At 43.1% G+C, this 27,585-nt stretch overlaps 1 long non-coding RNA gene across 2 annotated transcripts; it reads right to left on the bottom strand.

The window, feature by feature from the left end:
* Positions 1-24,119: 24,119 nt before the first annotated feature.
* LOC109740583 (uncharacterized) lies at positions 24,120-27,021 on the bottom strand. Of its 2 annotated transcripts, none has more exons than XR_012184593.1 (2): positions 26,191-27,021; positions 24,120-25,980 (listed from the first exon to the last, which is right to left on the bottom strand). It is a non-coding gene; the product is annotated as an uncharacterized lncRNA (long non-coding RNA). The 2 variants fall into 2 exon arrangements; XR_005757009.3 differs by having other exon boundaries at positions 26,195-27,021.
* Positions 27,022-27,585: the final 564 nt, after the last annotated feature.

Genomic DNA, 27,585 nt, shown 5'->3' with positions numbered 1-27,585 from the left:
CAGAGGAGGAACAAGAAGAGCCGGAACAAGAAGAGGTTACTGCTGCGGATGACCTGTCATTGCTTGACCGATTACGTCAAGGTGGCCTTCCACATGTTGATGCCACTGAACCCTATGAGCCCGTCATTGATTATAGTGATGATGATGATTATGCATTTATTGATGATACTGATCGAGATTATTAGTAGTGTCAGGTATTAAATTTTTTTATGTTGTACTTGATGATGATACACTTAAGTGATACACATATTATTATTCATGTCGGTCTTTTTTTTATGTTGTACTAATTTCGTTTACTGTTTGTCATGGCAGGTGTTGAAAGATGGTGGGCGCTGGTCGGGAGCGCACCAAGGCCCCTTCTTCGTCGGCGCGTGGTCTGAGGTCTTCCATTCCAGACGCACCTCTCCGCCGAGCGTTGCTGGACAGTATGGCGACACCGCCGGGCCCTTCTTCGTCGACCGCGGTGCCCAGCAGGGGACGAGGTAGGAAGAGAGGAGGTGGGGCACGTGGTCGCGGGAGAGGAGGTAGGGTGACTGCTACGGCGCCTTCCTCGCCGCCACCCCCAGCTGTTTCACCCGAGCACGTGACTGCTAGGGTGGACTCGTCCGAGGAGGAGGCTACACGGACTCCGGTCCACGGGTCTTGGGCCCACGAGCCTCGGGTCGACTGGCCTTCGGCCCACGAGACCCCGGAGGAGCACACGTCCGGATGGGGTACCTGGCCGGATCAGCCCGAGGAGCCGAGTGGCCATGCTGATGATGGCGGGGAGCCGACTGATATTGAGGAGGAGGGGGGCACCGTCTACCAGCGTGGTGCTACACGGCTCCCGTCCGTGCCGGCGTCCCGCGAGCAGAGGTGGTTGATTTTCCCTGATGGGGAGAGGTACGTAAGTGCATTTAATATTTTTGTACCTTCTGCATTCATGTTTCTTCAAATAACTAATGCGTTGGCCTTGTCATGCTGCAGGGGTTGGGACCACCATCATAGTGTCCGCCGGCCCAACTCCGTCCTTGGAGTTCTTTGCCGGCAAAACTTCCCGGGGTTTGTCACGTTGCCTGGTGAGGGTCGGCTTCTAGAGCTTGGATTGAGCTGGGAGCACTACGTGGCTGCCCCGGCCCCGCCGGATGAGATTATCGACAGTGTCTTGTGCGACACGAGGGCAGACATGGTGATCAGAAAGTTCTGGGTAATTTCTCCTTTACACATTTAAAAATCTTCAACTAGCTAGTTATTAATTGTACTAATCAATATTGTCTCATTTGATTGCAGACATTCTATAGGTGTGAGGAGGGATACGAGGAGGACGCGGCACATGTTATCGAGAACGTCTGCAAGCGCCTACTACAGAACTTACGGCACAAGGCTCGGGTGCAGGCTGTTCGAGACTACTACGCCTTGCGTGGTATCAAGAAGACCAAGCCGGCGTGCCGCGATAAGTTCCTGAGTAAGGAGCAGTACATGAAGGTAATTCTTAAGGCCTTCTACTTAAGTTCCTTCATTTAGTAATTCTTAGCCGTAGCGCTCAGGTTTCTATTTGCTAACTTAGGCGCCTCTGAGATGGTGTGCGGATCGGATGGATTGTTGGGAGGTGTTGGTCAATGAGTGGTGCTCAAAGGAATGGCTAGCCCTCCACAACGAGGCCAAGGACAAACGTGCCCAAATGGAAGGTGCGCCACACCATCAAGGCAGCTCCAACTTATATCAGTTCGGGCGCAACTGGGTATGTGGTTTGCTTCATGATTCATGCAATTCATTCATCATGCTAGCTTGAGCCCTTTAATTACTAATTTACATTGTTTCTCTCTTTCATGCACGCCACAATAAGGTGGATAAGGTGCCAGAGGTGTACGGCCTGTATGCCATGGCCCACACTGCCTCTTTCAAGAAAGTCAAGGCTTTCTCTCAGTCTGACCTCGATGATGCAAACAATTTCACCAACATCTCCTCCCACAACAAGCTCGTGAGATATAGAGATGAGGGGAAGGCGAGGACTTTAACCCGAGCCAGGGTCCCATTGATCCAGAGCTGGTGATGATATCTGGTGGCGGGAGGTCCCATGGCTCCATAGCCATTGGAGATGGACTTATCCGTTGTCCTAGCACTCTCCCGGAGATCAAGGCGCGCCAGTCGAGCTCCGCTCCTGAGATAAGGCCTCGTGAACGGCCAGTGCAACTCGCCATCAAGGTTAGTGATACGTACTCAGCTATCTTTCTCCATTACATTGTCTGCGCTTCCATCAATGATTACAAATGGTCATGTGAGTGGTGTTGCAGGCTGCTATACAGAGTGAGAGAGATAGAACGGAGAAACTTCTGGCGGAGGCGGCGGAGAGGCAGCGGGAGTTGGAGGAGAGTACGACAAAGATGATGGAGGAGGAGAGGGCACGGAATGACATGCAGGCAAGGGCCATGTACGAGCTCCTTGTGGTAAGTTTCTTCTGCAGATTAGCCAAAACATTCATGTAGTGTTTGTCTCATTACTAACTAGTATGACTGAGTCGTCAAAACGAAATGTGCAGTCTGTGTGCGAGAAGACCGGTCAGACCGCTCCGCCGATGCCAATGATTGCTCCTGGGACCACGGTGAGTTTAATTTGAATGGACATTACTTGCTAGTCTTAACATTTGAGTGTCATAATGCTAACGAGACATTGGAAATGATCTTTGGTGCAGCTTAACTCCAGAAACGCATCGCACGATCCTTCTCCAGCTACCGGCACTAGCCAGCACACTCCTACACCTCCCTGATCACGGTAAGTTTCTCTAGTGTTTTGCTTAACAAATGCATAAAGACCTAGACTTAGCTTTACTCCCTCCAATATGCTTACCATAATGACCTAGAGTTAGCTTCTTTTCCTCCAAAATGACTTAATAAGCTTATTGACCTCATAAACCATCCATTTTACCTAAGTTAGCTCTAAAACGATATGTACTTAGCTAACTTATGTCAAAAATTGCATAATTAGCTCATAAACGACCCATTTCACCTAGGTTAACTCATAAACGACCCATTTCACCTAGGTTAGCTCATAAACGACCCATTTCACCTAGGTTAGCTCATAAACGACCTATTTCACCTAGGTTAGCTCATAAACGACCCATTTCACCTAGGTTAGCTCATAAACGATCCATTTCACCTAGGTTAGCTCATAAACGATCCATTTCACCTAACTTAGCTCCAAAAGATCCATTTCACCTAGGTTAGCTCATAAACGACCCATTTCACCTAGGTTAGCTCATAAACGACCCGTTTCACCTAGGTTAGCTCATAAACGGCCCATTTCACCTAGGTTAGCTCATAAACGACCCATTTCACCTAGGTTAGCTCATAAACGACCTATTTCACCTAGGTTAGCTCATAAACGACCCATTTCACCTAGGTTAGCTCATAAACGATCCATTTCACCTAGGTTAGGTCATAAACGATCCATTTCACCTAACTTAGCTCATAAACGATCCATTTCACCTAAGATAGCTCATAAACGATCCATTTCACCTAGGTTAGCTAATAAACGATCCATTTCACCTAAGTTAGCTCATAAACGATCCATTTCAACTAATTTAGCTCATAAATGATCCAGTTCACCTAAGTTAGGTAATAAATGGCATATACTTCTTCTTCTAGTCTTCTTCTTCTTCTATTCTTTTTCTTCTAGTCTAATTCTTCTTCTAGTCTTCTTTTTCTAACTTTCTTATTTGTCATTTTGCAGGTTTCATTCACTTCACGGAAGCCAGCTTCCTATGATGGATTGCTTGTTTTTTCCTTTGATGCACTTCTTGTATTCTGCTCGCTTGCTATGATGAAACTAGATTGCTATGATGAAACTTTGCATATTGTAATATGTATGGATCGATGGAACTATGTGCAACCTACTATGTATGTATGGATGGATATATATGTGCTGGATATTTATTATGTTGGATATATATGTGCTGGATATTTATTGTGAAAGAGTCCTGTGATATATTTGCTGTGATAATTGTTGGATATAAGAAAAACAGAATAAAAAAGAGGCAGTGCAGGCTCTTTGCCGTCCGCCGCGGACGGCAAAGACACCTTTGCCATCGGTGGCAGACGGCAAAGGGGGCACGTGGCGCCCACCTGTGCTTCCTGAGAGATGGGCCATTTGGCAAATTTGCCTACCGTGGCGGACGGCAAAGCTAAGCTGATGGCAAAGACTTTGCCTTTGCCGTCCGCCATGGCAGACGGCAAAAAACAGCGGGCGCTGACGCATTGCTGACGTCAACTGGCGGACGGCAAAGAGGCGCTCAAATTTGCCGTCCGCTGGCGAACGGCAAAGGCCGCCGTTAGCCGCCTAACGGACTAACGCTGGCGGACGTCCAGTATTTTTGCCGTCCCTCCTCTTTGCCGTCCGCCGCTGTAGGCAAAGGACTCTTTGCCGTCCGCCATAAAAAGCGGACGGCAAAGGACCTGTTTACCGTAGCCTACTTTGCCGGAGCCTTTTGCCGTCCGCCGTTCATGCCTTTGCCTTCCGCCGTGGCAGACGGCAAAATAGCTGATTCCTGTAGTGTGCCATTGATGTGGGTAACTGTGAGACCTAAAAGTTATTGTGAATATGGTTAGTTCATAATATTTGCTGAAAACTTGAATGCTGGCTTTACATATTTGCAACAACAAGATCAAACGGAGTTTGTGAAAGTTTTTCTTTATCACTTTCAGTTTGTCAACTAAATTACTTGAGGACAAGCAAAGGTTTAAGCTTGGGGGAGTTGATACGCCTCCGTCGGATCTACTTTTCCTATCTCTTTTACCCTTGTTTTGGACTCTAACTTGCATGATTTGAATGGAATTAACCCGGACTGACGCTATTTTCAGCAGAATTGCCATGGTTTTATTTTTGTGCAGAATAAAAAGTTCTCGGAATGACCTGAAACCTCACAGAGCCAAGTTTTGGAATTAAAAAATATATTGGCAAAAGAATCAGCAGCAGGGGGCCCACACCCTAGCCACAAGGGTGGGGGCGCGCCCTCCGACCTTGTGGGCCCCCAGGACCTCCACCGACCTCAACTCCAACTCCATACATCCACTTCCGGTGAGAACAAAATCAGGGAGAAGGATTCATTGCGTTTTACGATACGAAGCCGCCGCCAAGCCCTGTTCTTCCTTGAGAGGGCAGATCTGGAGTCCGTCAGGGCTCCGGAGAGGGGAATCCGTCACCATCGTCATCATCAACCATCCTCCATCACCAATTTCATGATGCTCACCGCCGAGCGTGAGTAATTCCATCATAGGCTTGCTGGACCGTCATGGGCTGGAGGAGATTTACCATGTAATTGAGTTAGTTTTGTTAGGGTTTGATCCCTAGTATCCACTATGTTCTAAGATTGATGTTGCTATGAATTTGCTATGCTTAATGCTTGTCACTAGGGCCCGAGTGCCATGATTTCAGATCTGAACCTATTATGTTTTCATGAATATATTTGTTTTCTTGATCCTATCTTGCAAGTTATAGTCACCTAGTACGTGTTATGATCCGGCAACCCCGGAGTGACAATAGTCGGGACCACTCCCGGTGATGACTGTTGTTTGAGGAGTTCATGTATTCACTAAGTGCTAATGCTTTGGTCCGGTACTCTATTAAAAGGAGGCCTTAATATCCCTTAGTTTCCAATAGGACCCCACTGCCACGGGAGGGTAGGACAAAAGATGTCATGCAAGTTCTTTTCCATAAAGCACGTATGACCATATACGGAATACATGCCTACATTATATTGATGAACTGGAGCTAGTTCTGGGTCACCCTATGTTATAACCGTTTCATGATGAATGCCATCCGACATAATTATCCATCATTGATCGATTGCCTATGAGCTTTTCACATATTTATCTTTGCTAAGTTACTTTTCCGTTGCCACTGTTATGATTGCTACGAAATTACTACTATTACTTTTGCCACTATTACCGTTACTTCCATACTACTTTGCTACTAAATACTTCATTGCAGATATTAAGTCTTTCAGGTGTGGTTGAATTGACAACTCAGTTGCTAATACTCAAGAATATTCTTTGGCTCCCCTTGTGTCGAATTAATAAATTTGGGTTGAATACTCTACCCTCAAAAACTGTTGTGATCCCCTATACTTGTGGGTTATCAGCAGATTATCGGTATGACTCTTTTTTCGAGAGACAAGGGGTCATCTGAGTGGATGTCTTCTTCCTTGTGCGCTCCCGATCTGCCAGGTGTTATGATCAGAAACTGATCCTGACAAGATCAACGGATCTTTGAGTTTAGATACCTGCATGTCCTCACTTTATTGTAGGGGTTATTGTGTGGAGATCATGGGCTCCTCGATTCCCAGTCCAGCATCGCCACCTGTCTCCTTTCCTCTAAAATATGAAGTCGGCGGATGCTGTCGGATGGAAAGATCGACTACTGCAGGTCTTCCCCGTAGAGCATATGAGATTATAAATAAGAAAGAGAAGGGTAAATTCCAGATCCCCTTTTCCTCTTCGCTCTTGAAGTCACTGTCACCTTCTTCTGCTCTCCCCTTGCCCTCTGCGTCCTCACTCGCCATGGTTCAAGACAAGACCTTGGCACTGGAGAAGCAGAAGAACAAACGGGCGCGGAATGGCTCGTCTACCCACTTTGCGCCGCTGCCTGGCTGGAATCAGGGGGATTAGCTTCCCTCTAGCGTGACGGAGAAGGAGGTGCTCAATTTGGTCGCTGACGACCTTGTTCTAGAGCATGGATGGCGGCTACCGGACTCCATCGAGCTCGAACCCGCGCCGCTCCTAACAAAAGGGTACTCCTCACTTCCCACATAGATAGGGGTTTCTCTATGCCTTCACATCCATTTTTCCGTGGGTTTCCGAACTACTTTGCGGTGTGATACATCTCCAACGTATCTATAGTTTTTGATTATTCCATGCTATTATATTATTCATCTTGGATGTTTTATATGCATTATTATGCTATTTTATAAATTTTTTGGGACTAACCTATTAACCTAGTGCCAAGTCCCAAGTGATGTTTTCCCTTGTTTTCGTCTTTTATAGAAAATCAATACAAAACAGAGTCCAAACAGAACGAAACTTTTTTACGATTTTTCTTGGACCACAAGATACCCTGGAAGCTTCGGGGGGGGGGGGGGGAGGCCAGAAGTGCCACGGATGGGCCACAAGCTCACAGGGTGTGCCCTACAAACTTGTGGGCCCCCCGTGGCTCCCTAACCCTAACTCTTCTTCTATAAATACGTAAATATTCCCCGTAGACCAGAGGACACACCAAAAATAGTTTTCTGCCGTTGCAAGCTTCTGTCCTCGTGAGATCACATCTTGGGGCCTTTTCTGGTACTCCGCCGGAGGGGTATTCGATCACGGAGGGCTTCTACATCAACCTTGCCGCCCTTCCAATGATGTGTGAGTAGTTTAAAATAGACCTACAGGTCCATAGCTAGTAGCTAGACGGATTCTTCTCTCTCTTTGATCTTCAATACAATGTTCTCCTCGATGTTCTTGGAGATCTATTCGATGTAATATTCTTTAGCGGTGCATTTGTTGAGATCCGATGGATTGTGGATTTATGATCAGGTTATCTATGAATATTATTTGAGTCTTCTCTGAACTCTTTTATGCATGATTAAGATATCTTTGTATTTCTCTTCGATCTATTGATTTGGTTTGGGCAACTAGATTGATTTTTCTTGCCATGTGAGAGGTGCTTTGTAATGGGTTTAATCTTGCGGTGCTTATTCCCAGTGGCAGAAGGGAACATGATACATATTTGTATTGTTGCCATTAAGGATAAAAAGATGGGGTTTGTTCATATTGATTGGATCTATCCCTATACATCATGTCATCTTGCTTAAGGCGTTACTCCGTTCTTGTTAACATAATACACTAGATGCATGCTGGATAGAGGTCGATGTGTGGAGTAATAGTAGTAGATGCAGGCTGGAGTCGGTCTACTTGTCAAGGAGGTGATGCCTATATTCATGATCATTGCCTTAGATATCGTCATAACTATGCGCTTTTCTACCAGTTGTTCAACAATAATTTGTTTACCCACCGCATGTGTTCTTTCAAGAGAGAAGCCTCTAGTGAAAACTATGGCCCCCGGGTCTATTTTGATCATATTACTTTTAGATCTACAAAACCAAAAACCCAAAAATACCTTGCTGCAATTTATTTACCTTTACTTTATTTTGGACTTTTATTTATCTTTTATACCTGTCTCTATCAGATGTCATCCTTGCAAGTAACCGTGAAGGGATTGACAACCCCTTTATCGCGTTGGGTGCACACTACTAGGAAAAGGGCTATAGATGGAATGGCCACTAATGGCGCACCAGACATGTGGTGCGCCATTGCTATATAGCAATGGCGCACCATGTGCTGGTGCGCCATTAGTGTGAAAAACACTAATGGCGCACCAGACAAACGGTGCGCCATTAGTAACAAATTTTTTTTTATTTTTTTTCCAAACATACTAATGGCGCACCAGGACACAGTGCGCCATACTAGTTCTAACTAGTAATGGCGCACTAGCCACATAGTGCGCCACTACTATATTTTTTTTATTTTTTTGCAAAACTACTAATGGCACACCAGGGAACAGTGCACCATTACTAGCGATCCCCCTCCATCTCGATCGCTATCCCACCTCGCCAGATCCGGCCCCCCTCGCCGCTGAGCACCCCCCGCACCCTCTACCCCGCTCCACCGGGCGCCGCCGCCGACCCCCCGCACCATCCCCCGCTCCACTGCCGCCGACGACCCACCGCACCCTTCCCTGCTCCACCGCCGCCGCCGACGACCCACCGCACCCTCCCCTGCTCCACCGCCGCCGACGACCCACCGCACCCTAGCTCCCCTGCTCCACCGCCGCCGATGACCCACCGCACCCTCCCCGGCCCGCTCCACCGCCGCCGCCGACCCCCTGCACCCTCTCCGGCCTGCTCCACCGTCACAAATGAATGCTATAGCTAATTCCTCCCTCTCCCTCGCCAGTTCCCCTTCGTCCCTCTCCCCCACGCCAGTTCCTCTCCGTCCGCTCCCAATCCGCGCCCCCGCCGCCTCCCTCTCCCCATCCTCCCCTCCGTCCCCACCCCACTCTCGCCGGAGCAGCGCCGCAGGGCCGACACCAACCTCGCCCGCGCGCGCCGCAACCTCCGCCTCGCATTCAACAGCTACACATTCTACACCGAGGATAAGGACATGAAGAGCGATGGTTATCAGAACTCCGGGGTAACGATGGAATCCTACACCGGTAACGACAAGGACAAAGCACCCCCCGCAACCCCCGACGACCCACCGCACCCTCCCCCGCTCCACCGCCGCCGAGCACCCCCCGCACCCTGTTTTTATAAAAATTATTACTGTTTTTATAAAAAAATATTACTGTTATGATTTAAACAAGTTTCAACATATTTAAACACAAATAAATATCAAACAACATTTTAAATGCATTTTTTATAAAAATTATTACTATTTTTATAAAAAAATATTACTGTTATGATTAAACAAGTTTGAACATATTTAAACACAAATAAATATCAAACAGCATTTTAAATGCATAAAAAAATTGGGGAGCCTGGGAATCGAACCCAGGACCTCCTAGTGTGTGTGCTGCGTGCTGACCAGTCGGGCTAGTGGGCATGTTCTGATGGAGATAGGGTTAGGTGGGATATAACCTGACCAGTCGGGCTAGTAAGTAAAACAAAATTCTAATGGCGCACCAGGGGGAGGTGCGCCATTAGAATCGACGTACTTATGGCGCACCAGGGGGAGGTGCGCCATTAGAATTTTTATACTTGTTCCCCTCGCACTGTCGCCTCCCTCCCTCCCTCGCTCGCCAGATCCCCCACTCCTCGACCCCAACCGTACGCCGCCGCCCCTTGCTCCGCCCCCTCCGTCCGCCGCGCCTGCACGCCGGCGAGCGCGGCCCCGACGCGCCCATCCCGCCTGCCCCTGCCGTGCTCCGCCACCGGCTCCTGCTCTCCTTCGACCGCGGCGAGCAAGGACCCGGAAGAGCTCGGATCCCGACCGCGACCCCTTCGCCGACCCCGACCCCGACCCCTCCGGTGACCAGGTACCTCTCCTCCTTCCTCCTTCCTCCCTCTCTCCACCATTCCCCATTCCCTCCCACCTGTCCAGCGCCGACTCCATCACCATGGACTGACTCCCTCGCAGTCGAGATCCGCCCCGTCGACGTCTAGCAGCCCAGCTCGACCTCCAGCCACTCCAGCTCCCTGGTGCGCCAAAAAGGTGGCAGCTCGTAGCCTCGTACATTGCTTTCAGTATGGGTGTAGAATCTCTAGCAGATAGTTCACTAGTATAACAACAATGGTCATTGTTTAGTATTTGGCACTTCTGTTTAGGTTAAAACAATGTTATTTTTTTATTCTTTTGCAAAGATTAGAGTGCAGCAGCCCTGTAGATTGTGATTAATTACTATATGATTCAGTTCTAAATATTTTGTTTTATGATCCCAGTGCAAAGGAATTCATATTTTAGTTTACATCTGTCTATGTAGTGTGTTGTGAAGGCCAAGTTTGAGAAGTGGTGGTGTCGCAGAGCAATCCTCTCCCTTGACAGGTACAATGTCCACTCTTCCACATGTCTTAGTTTTTTTAATGCAATTGCTTCATTGCCATATTACATCATTAACTGTTATATATTCCAAATCGTGCAAAACTTCAATAGGGCAAACCTTATGTGATGATACAGGTTGTTAGTTGCTACTAGAAAGTGTTGAGAGATATTAAAGCGGTGTAACAATTGCTGTCGGGTTTAGCAACTGATATCTTCTTCATCTCCTTTTGCACTGCTTACATGTAAGGTATTGTAGTTTAGGTGCTTCTTTCACCAGCTGCAAAACAATGCAGCTGGTGCTTGATGCATGTGTTAATGCATGTGTTAATGCTAGTAAGCTCCTGTTATGGGTCTCAAGCATGAATGTACCCCAAAATTTCTATTGGAACTGGACATGTGTTAATGCAATTAGGTGCTTCTTTCACCAGCTGCAAAACAATGCAATTTCATACGTTTTCACCAGCTGCAAAACATCATAAAAATACCATTAGGTACTTCCGTAAACAGAAAATAGAAACAATGCAAGACATGGCTTGTCTCTGATCCTCTGTTTTCTTTTTTCATTGGTTGCATTTTGATCCTAAATGTCAATCAATAAGTCTATTATTAGGAATCAGCAAAGTTGATTATCTATTCTACATAATTTCTAATCTGATGTTTGCATTTCCTAACTGTAGCATTTTTTTCTCAGACCAAGGCAAATGAAATCGACTAAAGAACGAAATAGCATTTACCAATTACCACTAACCATGGCACTAATATAATGTTTCACCTTAGATCATATGTTTGTTCTCTGATACACATGTGGGAAACCTTCTAAACAACAACCTATTAATGGTAGTTGTTCTTTGTATTGTGGAATACATCGCATGTTTTATAAATTGGGTCAGATGTATAATTAGTCGATGTATAATCCTGGTACTAATTGGTCTCTTCTGCTGCTTATCAGAGATGGGGGGAAGCAGCCACCGCCGCTCTGCCTCACCGGAGTACGAGTTGGATGCTTTCGAGTTCTTCAGTATCATACTTGGGACTTCAGTATCAGCCACGAGGCAGGTATATAAAACGAGAGATCTCCCCTTCACCCATCTCATTATGATAACTCTGTTGTTTGCTACATCACTCCTTGTCCCAAATTGCAGAGGCTGCCTGACACTTTTATGAACATGCTGGGTGAAGATCCGCCACATAATGTGAAGCTCCGACAGGCCGGCAGCGGGGTTCGCAGGTTGTGGGACGTGGAGTTGGTGATCGAGGAGGGCCACATGTACCTGTGCCGTGGCTGGGAGAAGTTCTACAGTGCCTACGACCTACGGACCGGGTACTTTCTTCTCTTCAGGTACGACGATGACGCCACAATGCTCATCGTGAAGGTTTTCAACACGACTATGTGCCGCATGCGCTACACTGACGACAAAGATGCCAGTGCGTTCTGCCTCTTCTTATTCCTCTACATTTGGCTTTGTCTCACATCGATTGTTAACGGCCATTGTTGCATTTGGACAGGCAATGGGAGCAGCAGCAGCGACACTGGCTACAGCCAAAGCAGCAGCGATTATGGTTGTAGCAAAAGCAACAGCGATTCTGGCTTTAGCGAAAGCAGCAGCGATTCTGGCAGCAGCAAAGACAGCAAGAAGGATGATCCGGACTGGAGTGGGGGAGAAGAGGAGCAGAGTGGGCCGCTGCAGGATGACGATGGGCATCAGGCTGAGGATGACCTAGCGCTAGTGGTGGCTGACCAAGGGCAAGAGATGGTGGTGGCTGACCATGGGCAAGAGATGGTGGTGGCTGACCATGGGCAAGAGATGGTGGTGGTTGACCATGGGCAAGAGATGGTGGTGGCTGAGGATGACCTAGCGATGGTCGTGCCCGTCCTGCCTGAAGGTGGCCTCGCGATGGTGGTGGTGCCTGACAATGACCACGCACCGGTGGTGGCGCCGGCGATCCCACAGCTGGGCGACATGACCACGCCAATTGTGGTAGAAGACTACATCCCACAGCTGCCTCCACCGCCTCGCCGCTCTTGGCACATCAGGCTGAGGAAGGAGAAGGAGAAGAACAATGAGAACTGAACTATGTCAGGTATGTCAGATCTCCAAAATGATATATATATACTTAGTTACCTATGTTATCTCTAATATGCTTAGTTTCCTATAGGTTAGCTCCAAAATTACTTATGTTAGCACAAAATGACCAAGTTTACATAATAAGCTTATAGTCTTCTTCTTATTCTTCTTCTTTTCCAAAAATGACATAGGTTAGCTCCTAAGTTGGCTCTAATATGCTAACTTAGAGCTTATATGCTTAGTTTCCTATAGGTTAGCTCCAAAATAACTTATGTTAGCACAAAATGATCAAGTTTACATAATAAGCTTATAGTCTTCTTCTTATTCTTCTTCTTTTCCAAAATGACATAGGTTAGCTTCATTTTACCTAAGTTGGCTCTAATATGCTAGCTTAGAGCTTATATGCTTAGTTTCCTATAGGTTAGCTCCAAAATTACTTATGTTAGCACAAAATGATCAAGTTTACATAATAAGCTTATAGTCTTCTTCTTATTCTTCTTATTCTTCTTCTTTTCCAAAATGACATAGGTTAGCTTCATTTTACCTAAGTTGGCTCTAATATGCTAACTTAGAGAGCTTATATGCTTAGTTTCCTATAGGTTAGCTCCAAAATTACTTATGGTAGCACAAAATGATCAAGTTTACATAATAAGCTTATAGTCTGCTTCTTATTCTTCTTATTCTTCTTCTTATTCTTCTTCTAGTATTCTTCTAGTGTTCTTCTTCTTCTAGTATTCTTCTAGTCTTCTTCTTCTTCTTCTCTTCTTCTTCTTCTTCTTCTTCTTCTAACTTCTTGTTTATCATTTTGCAGATTTGATTTAATTCACGGAAGCTTGCATGGATGGAGTGCTTCTTTTCCATTTGTGTTTTTATTTTGTATCAATGTGAAACTTTTGTGAATTGATGGATAACGGTGTTGGATGAACAATGTGAAACTTTTGTAATATGTAACGATGCAACTATGTGTTGGCTATGTATGTATATATGATGAAACTTGTGTGTTGGATATGATTGTTATATGGATGCTTGTTGTATATATATGTGTTGGATATCTCATATGTGAAATAGTGACCTGAGATTAAGAAAAAACGAAAAAAGAAATTAAAAAATTGTTACTAATGGCGCACTTCCATGTGGTGCGCCATTAGTATGACCAAGGATACTAATGGCGCATCACCATGCGGTGCGCCATTAGTATGTCTAGGCACATGGGTAAATATGGCCCCCTGGGAGGCTTACTAATGGCGCACCGTGGCCTATACTAATGGCGCACTGCCTGGTGCGCCATTAGTATACCAGATACTAATGGCGCACTACTGGTGCGCCATTAGTAAAAAATACTAGTGGCGTGGTGCTAGTGGCGCACCAGTAGTGCGCCATTAGTAGGCAAAACTGGTGCGCCACTAGTAAGCCTTTTTCTAGTAGTGGCAAGTATTTGTTTGTTTGTGTAGGCGCAACCATTGGTGACTTGTGTGTTCCTCCTACTGGATTGATACCTTGGTTCTTAACTGAGGGAAATACTTACCCCTACTTTGGTACATCACCCTTTCCTCTTCAAGGGAAAAACCAACGCAAGCTCAAGAAGTAGCACGGTGCAACTTCATCATCTTCCTCCTAATGTCATGGTTTATCTGGCCATATTTGTTTCGCAGTTGTCAGAATTTTATCAGGTGTCCTCCTCACTGGGCTCTGTTCAAGCATATTTTTTCTTGCCGCCCACAAAACATCAAAAAATCTTCTTCGAGTAGTAGAAAGATGAAAATCGTCTAGTTCTATGGTGGGTTAGGTGTTCAAGTCAAGAGCACTGGCACATTTCCCACCATAAGATTTCCAAAGACCGTCAAATCGTGGCATAGTACTTGGTTTTATTGCAACAATATCCCGGCTGTTGAATCTTCAGTCGGCTCCCAATCTATACATCCGAGAGAGTTGTGCTTCCCCCTCCGAATGCCCTATCTGATTTAGTCGGAAGAAAAGGGGTTGGATCGGAAGGGCTTGACATATTCGAAGCCTTCATAAGTCGTTGCATCCAGCCACTCCAACAAAGAGAGAGGCACATGTATATGTATGGTGGCCTAAATGGCCCGACCAAGTTAAACAAGAAAGCCATCACCGTGGAAGAAACCGAGGGCCGAGTAAAACGCATGACCATTGAACTTGATGATGCCCTGATAACCCACAAGTATAGGGGATCGCAACCGTTTTCGAGGGTAGAGTATTCAACCCAAAATTATAGATTCGACACAAGGGGGGCAAAAGAATATTTATAGGTATTAGCAGCTCAGTTGTCAATTCAACCACACCTGGAGATTAATTATCTGCAGCAAGGTAATCAGTAGCAGTAATGGTAACAGTGATAGCAATGATTTTGTAGCAAGTGTAATAGTAGCAGCAATAGTAACTTAGCAAGAACAATATATGGAAAATTCGTATGCATTGGATCGGTGAATTCGTTGGATTATATTCATCATATAACAGTCATAACCTAGGGCGATACAAAACTAGCTCCAGTTCATAAATGTAATGTAGGCATGTATTCCGTAAATAGTCATATGTGCTTATGGAAAGAACTTGCATGACATATTTTGTCCTACCCTCCTGTGGCGGCGGGGTCCATAAGGAAACTAAGGGATATTAAGGCATCCTTTTAGTAGAGTACCAAAACAAAGAGTTAACACATAGTGAATATATGAACTCCTCAAACTACGGTCATCACCGAAAAGTATCCCGATTACTATCACACCGGGGTTTATGGATCATAACACATAATAGGTGAATATGACTTGCAAGATCGGATCTAGAACATAGATATAAAGGTGATAACATAAATGGTTCAGATCTGAAATCATGGCACGCAGGCCCAAAGTGACAAGCATTAAGCATAGCAAAGTCATAACAACATCAACCTCAGAATATAATGGATACAAGGGATCAAGCCCTAACAAAACTAACTCGATTACATGATGAATCTCATCCAACTTCTCACTGACCAACGAGCCTACGAAGGAATTACTCACTCTCGGTGGGGAGCATCATGGAATTGGCGATGGAGAAGGGTTGGTAATGACGAAGACCGCAGATTCGCCGCTCTGGAGCCCCAAACGGGCTCCACATTTGGACTCCCGATGAAGAACAGGAGGCGGCACCGGCTCCGTATCGTGAAACGCGATAATTCTTTCTCCCTGGTTTTTCTCCAAAAATAGGATTTTATAGCGTCGGAGTAAGGGTCTGCGGGGCCACCAAGTGGGCACATGGACGGGGGTGCCCTGGTGGGCTGTGCTCACCCAGGGCCCCCCTCCAGTGGTTCTTCACTACAGTATTTTTCTTTTATTGTATAAAAATTCTCCAAAAAGTTTCTTTCCATTCCGAGAACTTTTATTTCTACACAAAAACATCACCATGGTAGTTCTGCTGGAAACATCATCAATCCGGGTTAGTTTCATTCAATTCATGCAAATTAGAGTCCAAAATAAGAGCAAAAGCGTTAGGAAAAGTAGATACGACGAAAACGTATCAACTCCCCCAAGCTTAAACCTTTGCTTGTCCTCTAGCAATTCAGTTGATAAACTGAAAGTGAAAAAGGAAAACTTTTACGTACTCTTTTGTTCTTGTTTGCATAAATAAGCTTAAGTAGCACCCAGGTTTTCAGCAAAGATTATAACTAACCATGTCAACAATAACTCTTGGAAATTATATTAACTCATATCAATGGCAAAAGCAACTAGCGAGCAATAATAAAATATCTCAAATGACAACACTTTGTCAAAATAATCGGGGTATAATATGACAACAATGGTATCTCCTAGCCCTTTCTAAGACCGCAAAACATATATGCAGAGCACCTCCAAAGTTCAAGCAACGACTAAACATTGTAATTCATGGTAGAAAAGATCCAGTCATGATGCAGCCAATGTTAGCTATACACAATGCATGAGGATGACAATAGTGCTCTCAGGTCTGGCACTTATTTGACAAGGTAATGACTCAACATAAAATTAAATAGATAGTACCTTCACAGAGGGAAGCAGTGATTTGCAGTGGTGCCAGAGCTCAGGTTTTTTAAACAAAGATAAATGAAATTTTGAGAAATGCACCCTTCCTGTTTACGTCACGACCAAAAGTTATCAATACCTTCCATGCTAAACACATTAGTGGCGGTTCCCAAGCGATAAAAGCAAAGGTTTACTACCCCTCCGCCAACAAACACATTCCACGGCTAGCCGAATCCACGGGTACCGTCCATACCAACATCATTCCTGGGGGAGTTTTGTTTAATTATTTGTATTTTTTGATTTCGGGACTGGGAATCCCTATTACCGCCCTGTCGTGCAAGGACGAGTGAATAAACACTCATCATGAGAATAACCCGCTTAGCATGGAAGATACTGACTATCCCCTGTCGCTCTATGAACAATCCAAGCACATAAAAACGGATGTTTATTTGAAGTTTTTAGAGGTGGAACATGCAAATTTACTTCAAACGGCAGGGTAATACCGTATATAGGTAGATATGGTGGAGCCATCTAGGATAACTTGGGTTTTAGGATTTTGATGCACAAGCAGTATCTCCGCTTTGTGCAGGCGAAGGCTAGCAAATAGGTTGAGAAGCGGCCAGCTAGAGAGCGAAAACGGTCATGAGCATGCATTATGCATAAGTAACATTGGATACTAGCATGAGTAGGATATGAACACCATGAATATAAATATCATAGAGGCCATGTTGGTTTTGATTCAACTACATGCATGAACATGTGCCAAGTCAATCCACTTGAAACATTTAGAGGAGGATGCCATATCATCATACCACATCACAATCATTTTAATGCATGTTAACATCCAAGATAAATCATTATCCACTCCTAGCTACTTAAGCATGGAATGAGAAACTATAATCTCTAATTGTCATTGCAAACATGTTTGATCATAATATACCGAATCATGGATACTAGGTTAAACATATTTACAAAAACAGAACAAGTTGAGTTCATTCCCGTTTCTCTCTGCCACAGTCAGTTCATCAAATATCGTCATTATTCCCTTTCACTTGCACGACCGAATGATATGAAAATAATAATAGTGCAAGAGTGGCGTGGACTAAGCTGGAATCTGCAAACATGTTAATCAAAAGGAGAAGACAAGGTAATATGGGCTCTTTAAGATCAATATCAATGCATATGAGAGCCACTCAACATTTTCATTGTGGTCTTGTCCTTGGTATGACTCAAAATAAGCAAAGAATTTCAGAGAAACACACTGAAATATTTTTGGAGTTTTTAGTTTTTCTTGAAGAAAGCAAATTAAAGAGAAAAACAAAAACGAGAAAAACTAGTTACACGGGAGAGCTCCCAACTAGCAAAAGAAGAACAAGGAAATATTTTTGGGTTTTCTTTTTAATATTACAAATAACTAAACTAGAAAGAAAAACAAAAAATAAGCAAGAAACATTTTTTGTGGATTTTCTCAAAGTTTTTCAAACACAGAAGAAGAAAGCAAGAAAATAAATCTAGCATGGATAACACAATGAAGAAGTGTGAACACCGACATCTGGAATGAAATGTGTGAACATGCATGTAATGTTGGTGGAAATACGTACTCCCCCAAGCTTAGGCTTTTGGCCTAGCTTGGTAATCACTACTCGTAGTAGCCGTCCGGTGCCATCTAGAAGTGTTGTGGAGCGGGCACCTAAGCATCCCACTCCTGAGGATCCTCCTCTGCCTCTGCCTGGGCATTCCGGTAGGCAATAATATCTTTAGGCATGATCTTGTATCCTCCCCTGGCAATAGAATCAAGCAAAGCAGATGCAGGCAACGGAATAATATCACGGGTATCCACACTGAAAACCAGGTTGTAAGGAATTTTATTAATAGAATCATTAATATCAGTAAACTGGTGATCTTTCATCGTCTCGTGATCCAAATATACCTTGGGTAAACAATAATCATGTTGGCGAATCTGAACGTTAAAGTGACTCGCTAAACGAGTAGCATAAATGCCGCCATGAATTTTGCCCTTAGCTCTCTTAAGGTGCAGACGACGTGCAATAATGGCTCCTAGGCTATAAGTGTTATCGTCGTATAGTGCACGGCGTAAGATGGTGAAGTCAGGAGCACAAAGTGCACCGACTTTCTCTCTAGCAATTAAACACTTAGCAATGAATAAAGCAAAATAATGCACAGAAGGAAACTACAAACTAGTAGCAATGACACTCGACACGCCTCTCTCATCACCCACTGACAGAGTACGATAAAAGTCCTCAAACTCTGCAGGTCTAGGCTCTCTTATTTCCCCGTCAGAAGGGATCAAGCATACATTGCAGAAATCAATTAGTGGCTTCTGACGGGTTTCAACATATAAATTAAACTGCACCTCAGGGGGGTTATTCCTACTCAGAAAATGGAAAATTTTCACAAATGAATTTGTAAGGAGATGGTATTGTTCACACTCATCTGCGATGAAGTCGGTAAGCCCAGCATTAGTAGCAAACTGTGCGAACTCTTGACGAATCCCAGCTCCATCTGTGAAGGGGTTATGCGGCCATTCACACGGCCGCACCTCCGCCCTTCTCCGAGTGTGGAGGTCATTATCCGATGATTCCCCAATGGCTCCCTTGGAGCTCTTTTTGGAGGAAAACTTCCTAAAGAAACACATCTTATTCCTATGAACAAAATTCTGAAAATTTTAGTCCACAAAATTTTTGTCAATAAAACTTCAAAAGATTGATAGGAACTACTCATAGGGAGGCATAGAGGCTATATTGAGCATTCAAACTACTTAGAACTCTAAGAATTCAACATGCAAGCTCATCTACAGTAGCATCAATAGTAGCTAATTATTCAAAATATAAACCACTAAAGCGAAAACTAATTGGAGCAATGGAGGAGTCACATACCAAGTAGCAATCCCCCAAAACAGTTTTGAAAACGGAACTTCAAGCAAGGAGATCGAAATCCGCGGGTTTGAGAGCAAGAACACGAGAGAGAGCAATGGTGATTTTTTGTGGAGGTAGGTGATGACATGGGCTAAAGTGATAAGTGAGGGTACCCATGTGGGGACCACAACCCACTAGGGCGCGCCTGGGCCTGCTGGCGCGCCCAGGTAGGTTGTGCCCACCTGGTGCACCCCCTTCGATGTTATTTGTACTAAAAACTGAGAAATATTAAAAAAGTCGTATTAAATTTTCAGGGCATTCTGAGAACTTTTATTTTTGGGTCATTTTTTATTGCACGGGAAATTCAAAAACAGACAAAACATGGCATTTTATTTTATTTAACTAAGAAAAACAGAAAACAAAAGTTGGAAGCAGAAGGTTGTGCTTACTAAATTCATCAACTTCATACCTCTCAAAGATGATTCGTTAATAAGGTTGATCAAGTATTACTAACAACCACCTTCGATTAGCATGAAACCAAAGAACTTTCGTAAAACACTAAGTTACCGCAACGGGGATATGCAATACCTCAACAATAAGCATTTCATATTTCTTTTTGGCAGTAGGTAAACGTAGTTGAAAACTTCCAATAGTGAGTGTCGGAGATTTTTCAATAACATTGATACCATTCACTTAGAATTGTTTCTTCGGAAAGTGCACCGCATGCTCATTACCATTGATATGAAAGGTGACCTTGCTTTTATTGCAATCAATAACAGCCCCTGCAGTATTCAAGAAGGGTCTACCAAGGATAATCGACATGCTATCGTCCTCGGGCATCTAAAGTATAACAAAGTCAGTTAAGATAGTAACATTTGCAACAATAACAGGCACATCCTCACAAATACCGATAGGTATGGCAGTTAATTTGTCAGCCATTTGCAAAGATATTTCAGTAGGTGTGAGTTTATTCAAATAAAGTCTTTTATATAATTAGAAAGGCATAACACTAACACCAGCTCCTAGGTCACACAAAGCAGTTTTGACATAGTTTCTTTTGATGGAGCAGGATATAGTTGGTATTCCTGGGTCTCCAAGTTTTTTAGGTACTCCATCCTTAAAAGAACAATTAGCAAGCATGGTGGAGATTTCAGCTTCCATTATTTTCTCTTATTAGTGATGATGTCTTTCATATATTTTGAATAAGGGGCCATCTTTAAAATATCAGTCAAGCGAGTGTGCAAAAAGACTGGCCTAAGCATATCAGCAAAGCGTTCAAATTCTTCATTGTCATTTTTCTTAATTGATTTAGGTGGAAAGGGCATGGATTTTTTAACCCTTGGTTCTCTTTCTCTTCCATTTTTTCTAGCAACAAAGTCTCTTTTATCATATCTTTTATTTTTAGGTTGTGGGTTATCAAGATCAATAGCTGGTTCTATTTCAACATCATTATCTGGATTTTTATCATTGTCTGGTTGAGTGTCTTCATGAACATCATCATTATATTTTTCATTGTCACTAGGTGAATGTTCATTACCAGATTGAGTTTCAGCATCAAAAATAGAAACACCATTATTATTATCAGGAGGTTTTTTATTTCTCAGATTCACTAGAGGCATGCAAAGTCCTATCATTTTACTTTTTCTTCTTCCTTTTAGATGGACTATGTGCATTAGTATTAATTCTTTGAGAGTCTTGTTCAATTCTTTTAGGGTGCCCCTCAGGATAAAGTGGTTCCTGAGTCATTCTACCTCCTCTAGTCACTACTCTTATAGCATGATCATTCATATTAGCATTCATTTCATCAAGCAATTCTCTTTGATATTTTGCAACTTGTTCTAGTTGAGTTTGAACCATAAAAGCATGTTTTCCTACTCCTCCAACATCATTGGTAATTCTAAATAACAAGTCACTCAAGCGAGCAATCATATTGGAATTATATTTCAATTGTTTCATAGCAGTTTCATTGAAGTGATCTTGGTTTCTAATGTAGTTGTCAAACTCATAAAGGCATTGACTAGGGTGTTTATTGTAAGGGATGTCACTTTCATCAAATTTCATTAAAGAGTTTACCTCTACCACCTTTGGCGGTGGTGTGTCAAGTCCATGTATTTCTTCAATAGGAGGTAAATTTTTGACATCCTGTGCTTTAATACCTTTTTCCTTCATACTTTCCTTTGCCTCTTACATATCTTCAGGACTGAGATATAAGATACCGCTCTTCTTCGGAGTGGGTTTAAGTGGTGGTTCAGGAAGTGTCCAATCATCATAATTTTTCAATATATTAGTCAACAATTCCTCAGCTTGTCCAACAGTTAGTTCCCTAAAAACATAACTAGACAACTATCTAGGAAGTCCATTATAGAAGATATCAATTATTTCATTTTTCTTAAGAGGATGATCAGGAAAAGATTAAATAATTGGAGAAGCCTCCCCCAAGCTTGTGGGAGACTCTCTTCTTCAATTTGCACAAAGTTAAATATTTCCTGTAAGGCAGCTTGTTTCATATGAGCAGGAAAATATTTTCCAGAGAAGAAATAAATCATATCCTGGGGACTACGCACACAACCAGGAGCAAGAGTATTGTACCATATCTTAGAATCACCCTTTAATGAGAATGAAAACAATTTGAGAATATAATAGTTGCGAATCTTCTCATCATCAGCAAAAAGGGTGGCTATATCATTTAATTTAGTAAGGTGTGCCACAACAATTTCAGTTTCATAACCAGGATCAGATTCAACCAAAGTAATTAACTCTGGGTCGACAGAGAATTCATAATCCTTATTGTCAACAAAGATAGGTGAAGTAGCAAACTTAGGATCACATTTCATTCTAGCATTCAAAGTTCGTAATAATTTCTTAAGATAATCTCTATCATTGCAAGCAAGAAAATCTCTAGCTGTCTCCTCATCCATAACATAACCTCCAGGTACCTTAGGCAATTCATATCTGGAAGAGCTAGGCCTAATAGGTGTTTCAAGATTTTCAGTTTCAAGTACTTCATCAGTTTCAACAATTCCATCAGTTTCAGCATTCTCAATATCTTTAGCTCTAGCAATTTCTTCATCAAGAAATTCACCTTGTGGCATATTATCATCAAGCAAGGTACTAGCATCATCATGAGTAGCATTCATAGCAGAAGTAGCATAATTAATAACTTGCAACATATCAGGATTAATAGCATGTGATGGTGTTGCAAGTCTACTCAGAATAGAGGGTGAATCAAGTGCAGAATGTGATGGCAATCCCTTACCTCCCCTCGTCTTAGAGGGAAAATCTTAGTCTTTCTATCCTTCAGATTCTTCAAAGTGATAAATAGAAAATAATCCCAAGTGATTCAACAAATATAGCTATGCTCCCCAGCAACGGCGCCAGAAAAATGTTTTGATAACCCACAAGTATAGGGGATCGCGACAGTTTCGAGGGTAGAGTATTCAACCAAATTTATAGATTTGACACAAGGGGAGCCGAAGAATATTTGTAGGTATTAGCAGCTGAGTTGTCAATTCAACCACACATGGAGATTAATTATCTGCAGCAAGGTAATCAGTAGCAGTAGCGGTAACAGTGATAGCAATGATATTGTAGCAAGTGTAATAAGAGCAGCAGTAATAGTAACTTAGCAAGAACAATATATGGAAAATTCGTAGGCATTGGATCGGTGAATTCGCTGGGTGATATTCATCATATAAAAGTCATAACCTAGGGCAATACAAAACTAGCTCCAGTTCATAAATGTAATGTAGGCATGTATTCCGTAAATAGTCATACGTGCTTATGGAAAGAACTTGCATGACGTCTTTTGTCCTACCCTCCCGTGGCAGCGGGGTCCATAAGGAAACTAAGGGATATTAAGGCATCCTTTTAATAGAGAACTGGACCAAAGAATTAACACATAATGAATACATGAACTCCTGAAACTACGGTCATCACCGGAAAGTATCTCGATTACTGTCACACCTTGGTTTATGGATCATAACACATAATACACTGGTACCGTAACGTGCTATACAAATGGTTTTTAACCCCTTCCGAGACGGCATTCCGAACCGTTGCCTAGTGAGTGACTGCGATAGAGGGGTCCTTCCCACACGACCCAGAAACCGTCGGGGATAGGCGAGCGGCTATTGACGATCGCCATAGAATAAACGTATGAGAAGTCGCCCCACCCACACGTTATGTCTCGACATTACGTTCCTGATCCGAGAGACATCCCAAACGATTACGCCGCTATAGTCATTTGAAAAAGGTGGACATCAACATTTAATCTACCGATGTGTTTGCGATAGGTACGTTATCACACACAGTTCAGGAATGTAAAATGTGTGCGGTTCCTCTACTAACGCCAACGTGTCCATTTTCATAACTATGTGCGATAGGTATTCCTATCACACACGCACACATGTTTGGAACGTTTTCCATATTACCATGAATCGCACACGCATATGCGACGAAACCGTGTGTGCGTCAGTCGGGCATCGCAAACGTTTCACGTCAAAGAACCGTCTATTCTCTATTTTTCATTGCATACGTTGTTTTCTTTCTAACCGTGTGCACATTATTTTATTCGCATCTGCGTAATTTTATTTTTACCTATGATTTATTATTCGAATTGGAAATTTTGAAATATGAAACATGGAATTCAAATTCTCAGCACAATGGTTCAACAACGAATCCATAAATAAAATTATCAGTACAATATGTTCAGTAATTATTGGATTAGACATCAATTAACTATGATGGACCACAATATTTAGAGGCGGTAAAGGTGTAGAGAGAAGTGTAAATCATTTTGGCTGTCGATGGTGTTGAAGAAGCGGAATGCCCATAATGTGGCCTCCTGCATGCCATAGGCACAAACAACTTTTGTCCAACCCCTTGTGACGATCGCCCGCCCATCCTTCGCCACCTTCAGGAAGACTTCTAGAGCATTATCATGGTAGCATGAATTATATACTTTAACCTTAGTTGCCTCCACTCTGGTCATGTAGTTTGCAAGGTAATCATCAATAAACTAGATCATCGGTGGCACGCGTTGCCACGCCCGTCTATTTTGACAGTAAATGATAGGTGTTTATGTATTATATACAAATAAACAACATGAAAGTTAAATTTTAATAAACTGGCATATATTGGTTAGCAACATAGGAGGTTAAACTTGACTATTTTTTCATATATAGATATGGTGTATCTTATAAACTACAGGGAACTACTAATTGCAGTTTCTTGCTTGGTAATGTAAGAAATTCACTGCTTTGCAATCGGATATCCATCCAGCCGAAGATTTGTCTGAAATATATGAAAAATAGTACGCCTAAATAATGATGAACAAATGTTGTTGCTGACAGACAAAAAAAGAATATTTGGTAATCAAATCCACAATGCGTAATTTACAGAACGACATGCTCTGAGTTAAAATTGGCTAGCAGTAGGAAATTGTACCTTAACTCAAAGGTAAATATTATTTAGGACAAGTAAACTGAACCAAATCCCACCCATCCTTTTCACAGAATCATCAAGCACTCCATGTTTTGGTGGTTAGAAAAGGATAACTGCCTACAGTTCTGATTCTAAACATGTCAACACAACATTCAATAGATGGAGAACCGTCTATATTATTCACATAAAATCAGTATCCATTTGTTTATATTATTCACATATTATACTGTACAAAATGTACATGATATTGTTATAGCATTGTCTATCCTTTCATGTCACAAGTTCTTCCAATCTATATAATATATATCATACTATGAAATAGGGAGTGAACGGTATTGTCCATTAAAAATGATTACTTTTGTCTTGGAAGAGGATAAGAACATAGATCAGTGTACTATTTTTGGCTTGTTGGTGCTTACTTTCAAGTCCAATAAGGCACTTTATGAAATGTACAAGTAGCTAACAAACCAAAAATAATATTTGACCAAACCATCGATATCGATAACTCAGGACAAACAATTCAATTTAAAAAGGCGCGTCCAGCTAAACAGGTAAGAAAATACAAATTTCATAATTCATAATCTTGATGCGCAATATTACATTGTTAGGGTAGAGAACTATCATGTTACATCGGTGTGAGCTTCAAAAAAGAAGGAACAATGAAGATCTCCACAAACTTGACATCTCAACACTTCAAAGGAAAAGAAGACACCCAATACAGTGTCACAAAACCAAGGTAAGTCAGTTTCTGAATAAAAAAGGAAATAAAACCAAAATAATAATTTGATTTAAATTAAAGCTTACCATGATCTTAGTCAAGAACATCAAGTTGATACAACAGCTACTTACAAACATGGCAGGACTCGTCCTCTAACTTTATTGTGGATGAAATAAATTCCCGTTGATAGTAATGTCGTCAACTGACCCCAACTGAAATATCTCCTAAAGGTCCCTTTTTGCCATCTTTGAGCTTTCTGTCCCCATATTGTCCATATTCTGTATAGCTTTAAACTGACTGTTTTTACACACAAATGAGGACAACTCGTTTCGCCTGATACAACAGATCAAACCAAGTTATAACTGAATTTGTAATCGTGAAAAAAATGAAGAATTAGGGGGAAGAGTGTCAGCTTGACATGAACATGAAGTCGATGCCTGATGCAACAGGTCAAGCTAAAAAAGGCTTTGAGAACCAATCTGTAGTATTGACCTTGCACGGTACGTAATTTGTTTTGGATTTCATAAGCAAAAAAATACATACATACATGTGCATGATCGCTGTTCTCCTCCTCGTCCTCCTGATTTCTCCTCCTCACACACCTAGGAGAAGATATGAATGATACAGGGTCGAAGCGTGTATCCTGTCTGGGACAGCAGCGTGCCGGAGATACTGATTTAATCGGCCTGCAGCCGGCAAGCAAGCTGACGAGCTGCCCTGATCGTGCAAGGTCGCTGTTCTTCAAGGACGAGATTGGGGGAGACCTAACGATAAGGACAATAGATTTCAACTGGCTGGCCTCCGCTTCTTCCCACTTTCTGAAATCCGATCCTCTGCTCCTCATCCTCTCATCTCCTCTTCGACCAACATGGACACCAGATCGAGTAAGTGGATCAATCGAAAATAGGGGAGGCGCGGAAGGGGGAGGGACACGTACCTGCTCCTCATCCTGTCATCTCCTCTTCCACCATCATGGACCTAACAATTCTGGAGAGATTTTGTGCCTTGATCAGAGGGACATGCATGACCGGAGGAAGTGGCCTCCGATGCTGTCATCGCCTTCCTCTGATCCGGGCGATCCGCACGAAAAAAGAAATAGGAGATAATGGCAGCGACCCGGGCGGCTCGACTTCAACAGAGATTGCTTGGAGACTCACTCCAACCCATTGTTGCCATTTTCCATCTTCTCTCTCTAGGGCGGCGACCTGACCGGAAATACAGCTAGGTTTAGCCTAGTTCGAGATCGGCAGGGTTGTGGGGGCATGGAGCGAGGCGATGAGCAGCATGTGCCAGAGAAGAGGAGGCACCACATCAGCTTCTCTTTTTTTTGAGGGGAATCAGCTAGTTGGGCCGTCGTGCACAAAGCCCAATCAACCAGCGCGCTCAGATTTTTCCACCAGAATAACGTCCCTCGACGACATTCAGCCCACTTAGCGGGAGACTTTGTGGTAACGGAGATCAAACGGCCAGGATTAGCTAGATCATAAAAACAGACGTCTCCCAATGCTAATAGCCTAAGAGGGCTGGGAGGGTGCTCAGTTATAATGTATCTAAATAACTTCGGAAACCACTGAAAAGAGAAGAATTTCAGATGATGAGGTCTAATAGAGTAACTTGTTGTGGGTAGGGGGAAAAGGCAACACATTACTTACCATCCTAAAGTTCACTGTTGTCTTGGACAAAGTGTAAATAAAGAGCTTAATTCCCATCACCGTTTCTTTCGCCTAACAATCTTTCTAAGTTTCCTCACTTGTTGCTTGTTCATGAATATCTCATTGCCCCATGCGCAACCAGTAAAGAGCGGTATCTTTTGCATATGTACATTTACTGATTGCTTGTAGGTACATATACTTGGTAAGTTGTGAGAGGTAGTTGCTGGGGCACTCCATCTTGGCCAGAGCCCACCCAAAGTCAGCGGCGGCGGAGGCGAGCTATTCC

The sequence above is a fragment of the Aegilops tauschii genome, chromosome 5, assembly GCF_002575655.3.
Source record: "Aegilops tauschii subsp. strangulata cultivar AL8/78 chromosome 5, Aet v6.0, whole genome shotgun sequence".
Taxonomy (NCBI): Eukaryota; Viridiplantae; Streptophyta; class Magnoliopsida; order Poales; family Poaceae; genus Aegilops; species Aegilops tauschii.
Note: the sequence above shows the minus strand (reverse complement) of the source record. Positions and strands in the feature narration are given on the sequence as shown.